This window comes from Schistocerca nitens, chromosome 6 (genome assembly GCF_023898315.1).
Source record: "Schistocerca nitens isolate TAMUIC-IGC-003100 chromosome 6, iqSchNite1.1, whole genome shotgun sequence".
NCBI lineage: Eukaryota > Metazoa > Arthropoda > Insecta > Orthoptera > Acrididae > Schistocerca > Schistocerca nitens.
In genome coordinates this window covers 721,494,222-721,509,456 of record NC_064619.1, presented here as the reverse complement: position 1 = coordinate 721,509,456, position 15,235 = coordinate 721,494,222, and positions in this window count along the sequence as shown.

Below are 15,235 nucleotides of genomic sequence, written 5' to 3'. Positions count from 1 at the left end.
AGCTGGCAGTGTCCGTGTGCAACATAAGAGACATCGTACGCATGTTGGTGAGGAGTCGGATCCGACTACTCATCAAACACCCCTCCCTGAAGTAACTTTGTTGGTCAATGTATCTTTTGGTGCTCAGCCGTGTACTCCTGATGGGGTCGATAGTGCGAAAACAGCTGCTGACGCCTCTGTTTCTCCTAGTATTCCTCCCGCAGCTGAGGTAACTCCTCCGGAACCACCCAAGGGTGGGGAAGTTGTTGAGCCTTCTGATGTTCCAATGATTCAACAGCAGCAAACTGAGGCGTTTCTAAAATTACCTCTGCTCTTGATGTCACCCAGTCAGGTGACGTTGAACGACCAACTGTTGTTACTCCAGTGAAGGCGATTGGTGGCCATGAAGTACTACCCTTGGACACAGGTGTTGTGGTGCCTGGCGCCTCTCTTGTGTGGCGATCTGAACTCTAAGGATCTCATCCTACGGACTGGGCCTTTGCGGCTCCTTGTTTGTGGCCTACTGTGGTTAATGTTCAACGGGCACCTGTGTCACCGACTGATGGTGTTGTATTGCCTGTTGTACTGCCGCGTTCAACCTGAGCGGGCGGTGGCTCGTCAGAAGGGGAAGAAAGAAAGTTCCAAAGGAGGGGGTGGGAGACTTCCACCTTCTGATTCGTCACTGGACTCGGAAATAGATCTTGACACTCATTAATAACTTAATTCAGTTGGCCAGCACCTCGAATTTCGTTTCTTGTTGTTAAAGTATGCAGGCTTACACGTGTCTTTCATTGAATGCTAATACGGTAGAATCGGATCTGCGGCTCGCTTCGTTGCATCAATTTGTCTATGGTTCTTGTAGGATGCAGTATTCCTACAAGAAGTACAATTTTCTCGCTTTTCTCTCCATGGTTTTTACACTGTGTTTAATGTTGTTCCCGAATGTTTCACGGGGTCGGCCTTGTTTTATAGTGAGGGCATCCCCATTGAAGAGATTAAAAGCCTTGAGAATGATAGAGGAATAGGATGTACTGTTTTCAGCTGACCGTGATTTCCCTTATGCACCGCTCGGGACTGGACACACTCTAGACCGTTCCCGATTTTCTAAGGAAAAGGTCGTTTATTCGATACGGAAGAGTCCGCAGAATATTTCGATAGGCGGTAATTTTAACTGTGTACTCATCGTGCATATCAATCTCTCAATTTTATTTTCTGTCGGAAAACGCAAGAATGAGATCGTTCCTTGAAACTGCAAGATCTTGGGAACTTTAAATATCCGGCTCTTGTGAAATATAGCTACTTCATTCCTATTTCTAGGAGAGGGCCTGACAGATTTTACTTATCTGGTAGGATGTGTGATAAGATTTTTGGCAGTCGATGTATGAATATCAAGAGTTCAGATGGAAACCCAGTTCTAAGCAAAGAAGGGAAAGCAGAAAGGTGGAAGGAGTATATAGAGGGCCTATACAAGGGCGATGTACTTGAAGGCAATATTATGGAAGTGGAAGAGGATGTAGATGAAGATGAAGTGGGAGATACGATACTGCGTGAAGAGTTTGACAGAGCACTGAAAGAGCTGAGTCGAAAAAAGGCCCCGGGAGTAGACAACATTCCATTAGAACTACTGACGGTCTTGGGAGAGCCAGTCCTGACAACACTCCACCATCTGATGACCAAGATGTATGAAACAGGTGAAATACCCACAGACTTCAAGAAGAATATAATAATTCCAATCCCAAAGAAAGCAGGTGTTGACAGATGTGAAAATTACCGAACTATCAGTTTAATAAGTCACAGCTGCAAAATACTAACACGAATTCTTTACAGACGAATGGAAAAACTGGTAGAAGCCGACCTCGGAGAAGATCAGTTTGGATTCCGTAGAAATATTGGAACACGTGAGGCAATACTGACCTTACGGCTAATCTTAGAAGAAAGATTAAGGAAAGGAAAACCTACGTTCCTAGCATTTGTAGACTTGGAGAAAGCTTTTGACAATGTTGACTGGAATACTCTCTTTCAAATTCTGAAAGTGGCAGGGGTAAAATACAGGGAGCGAAAGGCTATTTACAATTTGTATAGAAACCAGATGGCAGTTATAAGAGTCGAGGGGCATGAAAGGGAAGCAGTGGTTGGGAAGGGACTGAGACAGGGTTGTAGCCTTTCCCCGATGTTATTGAATCTGTATATTGAGCAAGCAGTAAAGGAAACAAAAGAAAAATTCGGTGTAGGCATTAAAATCCATGGAGAAGAAATAAAAACTTTGAGGTTCGCCGATGACATTGTAATTCTATCAGAGACAGCAAATGACTTGGAAGAGCAGTTGAACGGAATGGACTGTGTCTTGAAAGGAGGATATAAGATGAACATCAACAAAAGCAAAACGAGGATAATGGAATGTAGTCAAATTAAATCGGGTGATGCTGAGGGAATTAGATTAGGAAATGAGACACTTAAAGTAGTAAAGGAGTTCTGCTATTTAGGGAGTAAAATAACTGATGATTGTCGAAGTAGAGAAGACATAAAATGTAGACTGGCAATGGCAAGGAAAGCATTTCTGAAGAAGAGAAATTTGTTAACATCGAGTATAGATGTAAGTGTCAGGAAGTCGTTTCTGAAAGTATTTGTACGGAGTGTAGCCATGTATGGAAGTGAAACATGGACGATAAATAGTTTGGAGAAGAAGAGAATAGAATCTTTCGAAATTTGGTGCTACAGAAGAATGCTGAAGATAAGATGGGTAGATCACATAACTAATGAGGAAGTGTTGAATAGGATTGGGGAGAAGAGAAGTTTGTGGCACAGCTTGACTAGAAGAAGGGATCGGTTGGTAGGACATGTTCTGAGGCATCAAGGGATCACCAGTTTAGTATTGGAGGGCAGTGTGGAGGGTAAAAATCGTAGATACCAAGAGATGAAGTCACTAACTAGATTCAGAAGGATGTAGGTTGCAGTAAGTATTGGGAGATGAAGAAGCTTGCACAGGATAGGGTAGCATGGAGAGCTGCATCAAACCAGTCTCAGGACTGAAGACCACAACAACAAAATGTCATCCCCACCAGCTTCACTGACCACTGTGGAATGACTGTTGCTTTAAATCACACGCGACAGTCGGTGAAATTGTTTGTCACGCTGGATGCTGAATGTGACGCACTTGGAGGATCCCTCTCTCGATGAGGTGAACCGATGAGTGTGGATCGTAGCCTCTTTCAATCTGCGCGATACGCCTCTATTTTGGAATGTGGGTTCAAATAGCAAAGCACAGGCTCAGAAAAATCTTGATACGATTATGCGCTGATAGAGCGCGGGAATTTCGGAGACGCAATAATCTTACTACTCTCTCTCACGTGACCTTTATGAAAGTGTGCGTCAGGCTCCGACACGGACTGCAGATGTCAGGCGTATAAAGGCGCAGTTGTCCCGGTGAAGCAGCGCCAAATGGAAGAATTAAGGACACGATCCAAACCATGTTCCGTGGTAGCGGATGAAGTGATTTCATCATGTCATTCGACATCAGACTCGTGGTGAATGTGTGCGTACCAAGTCTCTCAAGCAGAGGGCGCAAACTTTGCGAAGGCACAAAAGGACGTACTGTGTAATCTACAGCACTTCTATGTCAGCCCCTGGTAGCTGAGTGGTCAGCGCGACGGAATGTCATACCTAACGGCCCGGGTTCGATTCCCGACTGGGTCGGAGATTTTCTCCACTGATGGACCTAGTGTTGTCTTTATCATCATCATTTCATCCCCATCGACACGCAAGTGGCCGAAGTGGCGTGAACTCGAAATACTTGCACCAGGCGAACGGTCTACCCGACGGGAGGCCATAGTCATACGGCATTTCCATTTTATCACTTCTATGTACGTTGGGCTGTATGAGGTACCTGTTCTTGTCGTTATGTCATTCGATTGCTTTATGGAGGCTCTGTATCACAGGCTTGCAGCTGCTCATAATGCTACAGTTTTTAGAAGCTTTTCAATGTGACGATGTCTATGACCTTATTGTTAGATCGCCTTCTTTCAAGTAGTTGGAGTTGAATGGTCTGTTTAAGGAGTTTTATGTGTGTTTATGGCCTTTGTTGGGTAATACTTATACATACATTCCTTATGAACAAACTGTTTAGAGGAGGGTTTGTGCGGACTCGTTTGAAGATGGAAAATCTTTGTTAATTACTAAAATACTTGATCAGCAGCAACAGATAAATTTCGCCCCATTACCTGAATAAATTTTGATTATAAGACTGTAGCGAGGACAGTGAATAGCCAGCTGTCGGCATTGCTGGGGAAAGTTGTTGCTGACCATTAAAGTTATATTCCTGATCGTGCATTCTGACCCCGGTAGTTGAATGTCGTGATGTCATATCAGTGGCCGCTGTTACCTCTTTTCCTGCTGCTCTGGCATTTTTGGAGTTTGAAAAGACGTTCGACCGGGTAAGCCATGGCTTCTTATTGCACTACTGGAAGACATTGGGTTCACAACTGATGCCCGCAGGGTCTTGTACAATTTGTTAATGGGTATCCAAGCTGTTAATGGTCAACTGTCACGCCCTATTAACATCCGTAGGGGTTTTCACCAGGGAAGTGTGCTTTGAGTATCGTTGTTTGCTCTATCACTCAAGCCCCTTCTTGGAAGAATTGTCAGTCTCAAGGATGGACAGTCTTGGGTGAGGCGATGTCGGAGCGCGCATACGCGGATGATGTGATGGTGTTTTCCCGTTCTCCCCTTGATTCCATAGCTCAAGGCGACGTTGGATGTCTTTTGCCTTGTCTGGTGCCCACATTAACGAAGGAAAATGTCGATTGACGAAACTACGGGGTTTTGATAATACCGTCATTCCGTGGGCGACAGACATAAATCTTTGGGAGTCATAATTGACCGTTCTCCACTTCAAATGGCTACACTTAATTGGAAGTTGGCTACTGAGAAGATACAAGCAGCAATCCCGTAACATGAACGGCATTCCCTTAACCTGCTTTAGAAAGTTCGGATTCTGGATACCTCCGTCTTGTGCAGAGCAAACTACATCGGTCAGATCTTTCCTCTTTCCACGATGGCTACGAAACTGAAACACCTGTATAGCCGCTTTTTATCGAAGTATCACATTTTTCGATTAAGATGCGACGTGGTTGCACGTGAAAGTTCTCTCGGGGGTTTGGGTCTTCCCACTATTTAAAGGAAAACGTCGGTGTTATTTGTTCGATACACCGATGTTGACTGTCTCTCACGCAATCCACACTTCCACGTCTCGGTTATTTTACTGTCTGCGGTCGGGCTGTCTACAACAGCCAGTCGATGTTAGTCGAGTGAATTTGCAGTTAAAACATGTCCATGAATTTTATATTGCTGTCCGTTATTTAGGGGCTGATTTCTACACAGGCAGCATCTCTTAATTTTTGTTGATGCGCGGGAAAGGGATTGACTGTACGGCGATCCGAAAGGGTATCACCTCAGATGAGCCGGCCGTTGTGGCGGAGCGGTTCTAGGCGCTTTAGCTTGGAACCGCGAGACAGCTACGGTCGCAGGTTCGAATCCTGCCTCGGGAATGGATGTGTGTGATGTCCTTAGGTTAGTTAGGTTTAAGTAGTTCTAAGTTCTAGGGGACTGATGACCTCAGATGTTAGGTTCCATAGCGCTCAGAGCCATTTGAACCGTTTTTCACCTCAGATTTCTTGGAACACGGTGTGGTTTCATCTGAGCCTTTCTGTTTTTTTTTTAAATCTTTATTGATACAACAACATTATAAAACAATCGAAAAGAAGGTATTATGACACAAATTATTTGTAAACAACAAACATTATATGATACACACTAACCCACCACCTTATAAAATTAGTGGGTCCAATTATTATACTTAAAAAAAAGCAGCTTATACTAATTAATTAATGGCACTTGCTATGGACAGGGTTAATCTAACTACTTGACTACTCTGGTTATTCTAAGACTAGCTACTCTGCAGCGTTATAGGTGTGCCAGACGAAATACAAACCTACTAATAAGGCCTGCTCACTGAGCTAATCCCAGTGAGCGTGCCCCTGGCACTGGGCTGGCCAACTACTTTTGAAATCGCTGCAGTCCCTACCTATGTTAGTAATGTTAGTGTTCTAATTTTACGTTATTCTAGTGTAACTACTTCCTATCAATTCTAGTGCATATGTCAAGTCCGGGAATGGTGCTCCTGTTCCCCCGATCCGACAACGCGGCGGATTCCAGTTGTGAAACAACCGGCCGGTACCGCGCTCGGCGGAAATTGCAGGTGCACCTAAGTCTTTATCGGGTTATATTTTTTTGGTTTCTAACCGTGTTGGTTACTAATAAAATCCCTCAAGATCTTTTGGGATATTTCATTTGCCAAATTGTTGAGGACATTGAAGGTTTCGGCACGTCGCAGTAGTGTGTATGTGTCTTTGTTTGGTAATTGATTCCTAAGTTCGAGCGCCACATCGTCATATAACGTCATAGACGACATGTTTGGGTGTTCCATCCGGAGCGCCACAGTCGCACGCTGGTGTCGCCCGTTTTCCAAATCCACATAGGTATGTCGGATATGGCCCGTGACCTGTAAGAAAGTGCAGCAGACCTCTGCTCGGCTCAAAGTGGCTCATTTGAAGCCTTTCTCTGATGTTTGGTAGTAGCTGGAAAACCCTTCTTCCCGTTTCCTCAGTTTCCCATTGCTGTTGCCATAACTCTTCGCCCCTTCTCTTTATTGCATATCTATTCCCAACTTGTACCCCCATGATTTCCCTGGTCTTATCTATTTTTCCTTTGGAGACCCAGTACCACGCTCCCTGTTCTCTAATTTTTATGTCTAAGGGACATAATCCTATTATTATCAGTAAGGCCCCCCCCAGGTGTTGTTCGGTATGCCCCGACCGAACGCAACAGCATGTTCAGCTGCACCCTTCTCACGGTCACTGCGGGCACCACCCTCGTAAGCCTGTGTGCCCAAACCCCGCTCGCATATCCTACTAAAGATGTTAGGATACTGTTGTGATATAGTGTGATCAAGTTGGGAGATAGGTGGAATCTTCTATGGGCTATACTGATAAGATTATTTAGAACTTCTAGTGCTCGCTGCGTAATATTTTCTATATGAGTATTATAATTCCATTTTTCGTCTATTGTGACTCCTAGGTATCTAGCCTCTCGACGCCGAAGAACTGGAGTTCCTTCAATTCTGACGGTTGGATTTCTGACGAGACTGCCTTTCATTAATAGATATGTGGATTTGTGCGGTGCAACTTTCATTTTTGCTTCTTGGCACCATTTCTGGACCACTATCATTGCTTGCTCTACCTTAGGCTCAAGTTCCTCTCGGCTGCGGCCGCCTACCAGCAGGAGGAGGTCGTCAGCATAAGCTGTCACGTCTAGCACGTCCTCACTTAGTTGCAGTTTCTCTAGGAGGGGTTCTATGTTTATATCCCAAAAGAGTGGCCCCAGAACTGATCCCTGGGGACACCCTTTCGTGATGGTTTTACTTGTTCTTCCGCTAGGCGACGATAGCCATACCTCCCTGTCCATACAATAGCTCCTCAGACAGCCATAGAGGGGCCCTGGGCAGTCCTTCTCACGCAAGCGGGAGAAGAGCGAGGACCACCACAGGTTGTCGAAGGCGCCACTGATGTCCACCATGATGCCTACCACATACTTGTGCGGGGTTGAGCTGCAGACCTCAGCTGCCAGGGCAATTGCGTCAGACGCCGATCGCCCCGGCCTAAAGCCGAACTGCCTGTCGCTCATCCCGCGCAGTATCCTGTGCGCTGTCAGTCTGTCAGCCAGTAGCTTCTCTAACAGTTTTCCTAGATTGTCTAGGAGGCAGATTGGCCTGTAGGATTTGGGTTCTGTGGGGTCCTTATCCTTCCCTTTTTTAATGATTATTACGTTAGCCCTTTTCCAGATTTTAGGGAGTCTCCCTGTTCTTAGACACTCATTGAACAGTCCCGTGAGAGACGCCACAAGCTGAGGGGCAAGGAACTGCACCACCTCCGCGACTATGCCGTCTGGCCCGGTGCTTTGCCTTTTTTCAATGATTTGATTTGTGCAGCCACTTCTTCCTCTGAGAAGGGGTACACCATGGTGTTGTTGGTGTATTCTTTTAGATCCTCCCTGCGAATTTGTTGTTGGAGGTCATCCTCCTCATTTTCCTCGTCATCCGGCAGCAGAGTGCGCAGGAGAACTTCAGCGGTTTCCTGCCACGACTCTGTCATTCTGCCTCCGTCTCTGATTGTCGAGAGGACCGCAGGGGACCTGATTTTTTCCCTGACCAGTTTGTATGGCATTCCCCAAGGATCTGTGGCTAGCTGGCTCAGAACATACCTCTCCCAACTTTTCATTCTTACTTCCTTTAATTCTTTTTGGAATCGTTCTTTGTCTTCCCTATACTGCTGCAGCCAGAACTGTTTTTCTTGCCAGACGGCACTTCGCTGGTAGTGCCTCCTCGCCCGTCTCACAGACTGACGCATACGTTCAAGGTCGGCAGACCATGGCGATGGGGAAGCCGCCCCGGCTCTCCTCCTGGTTGGTACACCGGCCTTGACCGCGCTCACTATTGACCCTTCCAACCTTTCCAGCGTACCTATCTATGTCCAGGTCACCTTCCGGCAATGGCGGAATGTCACACTCCCGAGCCAGGCAATCCCAATCGGTTTTATTGTAATTTAGTTGGATTTCCCATCCTAGGTCCCAGCGGCACCCTTCTTCTCTGAGGCAGAAGGCAATGAAGTTGTTATCACTTGCAGTGGCGTGTTCAATAACCTTCCAACCTTCAATGATGCTGATGGCGTTAGCAGTTGCCAGGGTGACATCAATGTTTGTCCCCTGCCCTCCACCTCTACTGTAGGTGGGGGGATTACCAGGTTTATTTGCCACTACAAGTTGGGAGGCCATGATTAGTTCTTCAGCCTTCTCACCATTAGCATCCCTTGTGCCGCTGTACCACATAGGGGACTTGGCATTGATGTCTGCCGTAACAATAACCCTACGCCCGCGTAGTGCCGTGATGATTCTCGCAAGGTGGTCTGAGAAATCTTCAAAATTTCCTCCATATTGGAAATACATGTTCACGAGGTGTATTAATCCTACTGGTGTTTGTAGTTCTACCACATTGCAATAACTGTTTGATAGCTGTGTTAGTGTAGTGGCCCTTAGGGCCTTGTTTGTGACTATTAAGACTGCCTTCGGCTCTTCTCCGGTAGAGATAGTCTGCCAAGTGGTAGACATGAAGGAGATCTGCCCCGCCCTGGAGTATGGCTCCTTTCTGTTTTACCAATTGCTGTGGCATCCTCACGGTACTACGTGGTATACAATCTGTTATCCGCTAACGAGCGGATTCATATTGAACTTAGTGTCGCGGATCAGTGTTGCCGCTGTCTCGCCATAGACATGCTACGACACAGATTTACCTGTCATGGTCTTGAAACGAACTGCTTCAAAATGGTTCAATATGGTACTTAACTTCTGCGGTCATCAGTCCCCTAGAACCTAGAACTACTTAAACCTAACTAACCTAACAACATCACACACACCCATGCCCGAGGCAGGATTCGAAACTGCGACCGTAGCGGTCGCGCTGTTCCAGACTGTAGCGCCTAGAACCGCTCGACCACCTCGGTCGGCGAAACGAACTGGCACTGGCTTAAAAAATAATTAGCGTTTCTAACTCGATCCATTGAGACTGCCTTTTCAGCTGATATCCTATTGCGTCCAGACTACTCCTACTTTTTAAGAGCAAAGTCAAATACATTGCATGGTTGTTAGGCCGCTATGTTCATTACATTGTAGAATGGAGGGGACGATAGGGACCCACTTCGCTTCCCCCAATATATGGCCACTGCATATTGGAAGTGTTTGCGCCGGCCACGGTTTCGCGATTTATTCGTCAAAATGTTGAACCTTTTGTTTCGTCGTCAAGGTATCGGTTGAGTGAACCGGTCCTTGTGGTATTCTTGTCATGGTTACTTTCAGGAGTACTGTTACGCAGTTTATTTCATTTTAGTGGCCCTGTTTGTCTTGTTTTTCTTCTTTAAATAATAAAAAGAAAGTAAACAAAATTGTTGAGGCAACTTCAGGAAAAGAATTTTTCTCTTTTCTTTTAAGTGGCAGGAGCCATATAAGAACGAACTCCTATTCTCTTTAATTATTTTTTTTCTTTTTTATATAGTAAGTTGTAAGGATTCAAGAAACGTAAAAAATAAACAAAATTAAAAATAAAAATTAAAATGAGAGCAGTATGATGTAAGAAAAGTCAGTAGAACACTCGCCTACGAAAGGCTAAGGACGCAGGTTTGGTTCCCGGTCGTGCAAAGAGTTTTATTCTGTCAGGAAGTTTAAAATTAATACACACTCCGCTGCAGAGTGAAAAGTCGTTCGGGAAGCAATAAACTAGGTTGTGGCTAAGCTACGACTACACAAAATCCTTTTTTGAACGAGTGGTAGTCGTACAAGGTATGCAGGAGAACTTCTGGGAAGTTTTGAACGTAGGAGATGAGGTGCTAGAGAAAGTAAGACTCACGAGGAACATCCAACCAAACTACGTGACAGCTGAGTGTGGTCTCAGTTGCGCGGGTGGATTCGTGATTTATAGTTAGAAAGGTTACAGTTCGTACCAACTGACTGCAAATCATCGAGAAAATCGAAAGTGATGTTTGGTGTTTACCACGGATGTGACGCTGTCATTTACCGTCTAGCAAAGCCATCAGAAGGTCAAAATCAATTGCAAAATGATTTAGACAAGATAGCTGTGTGGTTCAAAAACTGACAATTGCTGTAAATAATGAAAAATGTGAGGTCATCCACATGAGTACTTAAAAGTAACCTGTTAAATTTTACTTACACAATAAATCACACAAATGTAAAGGCCGTCAATTCAACTAAATACCTAGGAGTTACAATTACCTAAATTGGGGAGGGCAAACGAAAGACTGTGTTTTATCGGCAGAACACTTGTAAGAAGCAGCAGAGCTACTGAAGAGAATGTTTACATTAAGCTTGTCTGTCCTCTTCTGGAGTCTTACGCATGTTATAGGATCCCTACGAGATAGGACTGACGGAGAATATCGAAACAGTTCATAGAAGAGCCGGCTGTTTTGTATTATGGCGAAACAGTGGGGAGAGTGTCACGGAGATGATACGACAGTTGGGGTGGCAGTCATTAAAATTAAGGCATTTTTCGTTGCGGCAAGATCTATTTACGAAATTTCAGTCGCCAGCTTCCTCCCAACAGTTTGTGAACACCAACCTGTATGGGAGAAATGATACCGGCATAAAATAAGACAAATCAGAGCTCGCATGGAAAGATTTAAGTGATCGTTTTCTCGCAAGCTGTTAGAGAGTGAAATGGTAGATAAATTATCTGAAGGTTGTTCGATGAACCCTCTGTCAGGCATTTAAGAGCGAATTGAAGAGGATCCATGTTGTTGTAGATGTGAGGCAAGTAGTGAGTAGTGCTTCTACAGCGGAGTCGATAGAACATTCGTCCGCGAAAGGAAAAGGCCTGAGTTTCAAGTCCTGGTTAGAAACACTGTTTTAATCTGCGAGGAAGTTTCAAATCAGTGCACCGTCTGCTGCAGACTGAAAATTTATCTTGGAAAACATTCAAATGCTTGAAACTAATCGTGGCAATTAAGAAAAAAATACAAGACAAATATCGTCGACTATTCTTCAAAATTCTAAACTAAACATTGAACATGGAATTCTCAGTTAGCATCTGTTTTGATTTCTCTTAATTTATAAACTCTTAATGATGATAGACTCGGATCGATATTTAAATATATTCCATATTTTCTGTAAAAATTAACATTGCCCTCTCCTGCTGTCGTCTCACTGTCAGTATCTCTCCCTTCCTCGTTGTCTTTTCATACACTGCCTCTCTCTATCACTGTCTCTGACCCACTTCCACCTTCTCCGCCTCTTTATTCCTCTCGCACTGGATTTGTCTCCATCTCTATGTTCCTAGCAGTCTGTCACTGTCAACTACGTTCCGTTGTCAATGTATCCCTCACTTTCTCTCACACTGCCATTGCTCTTTCTATAACACAATCTTGGTCTACTGTCTTACAATATTTATTACTTCTCCGTCTCTTTCCTACTCCCACTATGTCCTTCTCTGTAAGCATAAGCAAACGTGAATATGTTTAGATGCCAAAATTTTAGGGAAAACTTTTAAAGCTGCTGAGGATCGTAGTCTGAGGCAGCAGGTGTCCCACTTTTTAGTCGCAGTCTTGTAAACAGAACATACTAGTCTTTTTAATGCAACGATAGGAGCATTTTCCCGCCGGTTCCCTTTTTTTCCCGACAACAGCTGGTCATGTCACTCATATGAGCAGAACTTTATTGATATATAAAATTTTGATAGTTTACTTATGTGAAATTAAAATAAGCCAAAAGTAATTTTACACCTCAGACCGGATTTCCCCTGCTCAAAAATTTTGCTTCTGCTTCAGTACTACAACATGGGGTTCCCAGAATCTTTCTGATGGTAACGCAGAGACATTACAGCATATTTCTCCATGCTACATCACCTTATAAACTGAGTTTTCGCCTCACATTGAATTTTACGCGTGTATTTTACAATGATGATTTCGGTTTGTGGGACGCTCAACGGCGCAGTTATCACCATCCTTACAAATTCCCAATCTTTCCACTGTCCAGTCTCACCATTTTCCTGACTGATGATGAAATGATGAGGAAGACACAAACACCCAGTATCTGAGCGTAGAAAATCCCCGACCCGGCGGGGAAGCAAACCCGGGACCCAGCTAAGCATTAGACCACGAGCTGCGGACTGTATTTTACAAGTTGAGAAATTTCGATGATCTGTATTGCGGAAACGGATAAAGATATCAAGAAACGTTTCAGGGTTTTAGATTTCGGCATCTTAGGAATATAACGTACAAATCACACCCATTTGCTACGTATGGCTATCTTGAAATATGCGGCTCGGTTTTGGTACCCAAAAAGATAAATGACTAGAGAATATAGCGTAAAAATTTAATCAGTTTGCTGCGACAACTCATTTAGATATCCGCCGCTGACGCCGAAAAATAGTGAGAAACGCTTTTACGTTTTTTTTCTTTCTTTTTGGGAACCACCCATGAAGTAAATGGTGCTTCCAAAATTGCCTCAAGGCATACGGTAGACTACATCTACATGTAATGCAAAAAAAACCAACCGATTTGCTTCATTTGCCTAAGCTGGAGGAGGTGTGCGATATTCAAAAATAGACCCTGTATAGTAGGATAGTTACAGTAAGACGACCCTTCTATTGGGTATTCAAATCGTCCCTACAATGAAATGACCATCCTAAGCTGCTTACAGGCGTTGACATACGTCAATGGGGACAGCTGAAAATGTGTGCCCCGACCGGGACTCGAATCCGGGATCTCCTGCTTACATGGCAGACGCTCTATCCATCTGAGCCACCGACGACACAGAGGATAGCGCGACTGCAGGGATTTATCTCTGGCACGCCTCCCGCGAAACCCACATTGTCAACGTATTGTCCCGCACTACAATCGTAGTGCCCCCGCCCATTATACTCATTATGTGATCGCTCTAAGCTTGTGGTTATAGCTTGATACTAGTGCCTACCAATTTTAATTGTATATTACAGCACTGAGGATGGTCACTAAGTGACAGAAAATCGATTTTGCTGGCAATAAAACAACAAAATACGGCCAATGCTGATTTTCCTTCCAATTCCGCTTATAACCTGCCCACTCTTGCCTGTCAGCCAAGTAGGCAAGCTGTCGCACATTACCAGCAGAGCGGGCGGGCTACTTAACTCCCATCCATGTCAAGCTACGCCCAACACAAGCAGGCTGCAGTAGTCATGCTTGTCTGCCCGTCTTATCGCTATGCTACGCTACGTAGCAGTTTATTCTGTACGCTTTCACTGTATTGTTACGAGTGGGGTTAGGAAGTTGATGAAAAGTCTTTGTTACCAGAGTATCACAAGACGAGATTCAATGAAATTCATTTTGTGTCCTTGTAGGCTAGGAAATAGTAGATTTTATTTGCCCTTTTTTCCTTTTCGGCGTATTTCATATTCATTTATTTGGATAGGATCTGGTTTATTTGCAACTTCTGTTTTTCGACTAGTACTGGCTATTCTCAATTCGAACCACCATCAGGTCAACTCTAATATACGTTTTCTGTAGTAACAGAACCGTCTCCGAAAATCCAGATACCTTGGACTTACGAACATGAAGATGTCTATTATACTGCAGCTCCAATTAAAGTAAGGTTTGGAAGTCTAGTTTCTATAACCACAGTTATACCAATTTAATGACTTTTTCGAGATGTGTATTGTGGCTTCGTAGAATTCCTCTAAATGACCAAAATAGTTCATTATAAATTCCACACATATTATGTTAATCTAAAATGTACTTGTGTGAAAGAAAAAGCTTTTTTTCACACTAAACTTTCTTCGAATTACGTTGCATATGACTAGAATGTGGTTTTCAACATCCAATGAACCAAACTTTTTGCTTATTTCAATCAGCGTTTGCCCTAAATCTAGAAAGCCTTTATGCTGCTGAGTTGCCTGAAGTCCTTCGCACACATTTCCACACACTTGTCAGCCACTAAGTCTTTGTCCTCTTTCAAAATATTTATGGAATGAGGAAACCGCAGGTCAGATTTACAAACATGTTGTAACACGATCGAAGTTCCCGAATGAGTGTTCTATGACATGATACTCAATTTGCATTGCGAGCCACCTACCGATTTATTTGAAGCTGCCTCATAAACACACGAAACCTTCCGCCATGCTGGACTGGTATACGTTCCCAAACTTTTAATTTGTCTTCAGTCTTCCTTTTGTTGGTTTCTTCATATTCGTGCTCCAACCGTTGTGATAAACGAGCTGCAGTGAAACTATCTACGCAAACGTATGCCTGGCTAGTCACGTTGGATTGACAACGCCACCTGTTGTGAGGTGCAGCAGGCTGAAAGGGTCCCGTGAAGCTTGCCAGGCTTTCGGAAACCAGTGTTGGTCCGCTTTTACCACAGTAATTCAGTACACATGTACTCTTGTCTGCGTTGCGGCGGGTTGAGCTGCTTTAATGGTTGCGGCAGAGATAGGGGCAGGCAGGCTGGAAGGAGAATTTGTACACCTTTTTGCGCAACTCGCACCAGTCTGCTGCTATAGTGTAAATTTTGTCACGGAGGAAACATGGACTCGGGATGCGTATTAAAATTAAGGTCACCGTCAAAAGCGGTAAATGTTTTTAGCAAGGAATATTAAATTAAGGTTATTGTA